The sequence below is a fragment of the Etheostoma cragini genome, chromosome 1, assembly GCF_013103735.1.
Source record: "Etheostoma cragini isolate CJK2018 chromosome 1, CSU_Ecrag_1.0, whole genome shotgun sequence".
In the NCBI taxonomy this organism is placed as follows: domain Eukaryota; kingdom Metazoa; phylum Chordata; class Actinopteri; order Perciformes; family Percidae; genus Etheostoma; species Etheostoma cragini.
The window spans coordinates 33,242,828-33,243,718 of NC_048407.1; positions in this window are offsets into that span (position 1 = coordinate 33,242,828).

Consider the following 891-nt stretch of genomic DNA (forward strand, 5'->3'; position numbering starts at 1 on the left):
AGACATGTTGCTAGGGTACTATTTTAGTATATAGCAGTTGTAATATGCTTACAGTAGTGATTTTTATTAATTTTTCAGTTGATTTACTTGGACGGAAATATGAATTCTGTGTTCTAACCTCTGTAGCTCTGTGTCAGTAAGGCCTAGTGTCACAATGCCACTAGAAACAACAAGTTGAGAGTGTTAGCTTCACAATGAACTCAGGGTCATCCCAGAGGGCCAAAGCATGTGGAAACTGCAGCATGTTTTAGGGGGTAAAAATGTAGGCGAGAAAATCATATATTTTCCAGTGAATTTCAACAGGTGGCCTTCCATCTGCCATCTGGGCTGAAACGCGTCACAGCCTCCATTAGGTCAAATATGTAAGTAACCTATTATCAATATGTAAGGAAGGCCTATTAACACTCATCTGTATCGTGCAGTAACAGCCTCCCTGTCGATGTAGTGCTGTTGTCCCTCCTCTTGTCTTTGACCCATTTTCAAAAGAATGTCTATATAAGAAACTGCCAAAAAATAACATGGATGGTTCCATTTAATGCTCTTCTCAAGTAAAATGACGGATCAGTATACTACTTTCATTAAACGTGGGATGTTTTGTTCAGTTTCAGTTTTTCAAACTCAAAAATGATGTTGAGTGTCCTTAAATTCCGATGTGTGTGTAAAACTTGTGTGTTTTCAATTTTATTTATAGTATCAATTCATAACAAGAGTTATCTCAAGACACTATACAGATAGACCAAACTCCAGAATGTACAAGGACCCAACAGTTCTAGTAGTCTCCTCCAGAGCAAGAAACAGTGCGACAGTGGCGAAGAAAAACTTCCTTTTAGGCAGAAACCTGGGACAGACCCAGACCCAGGCCCAGACCCAGACCCAGACCCAGACCCAGGC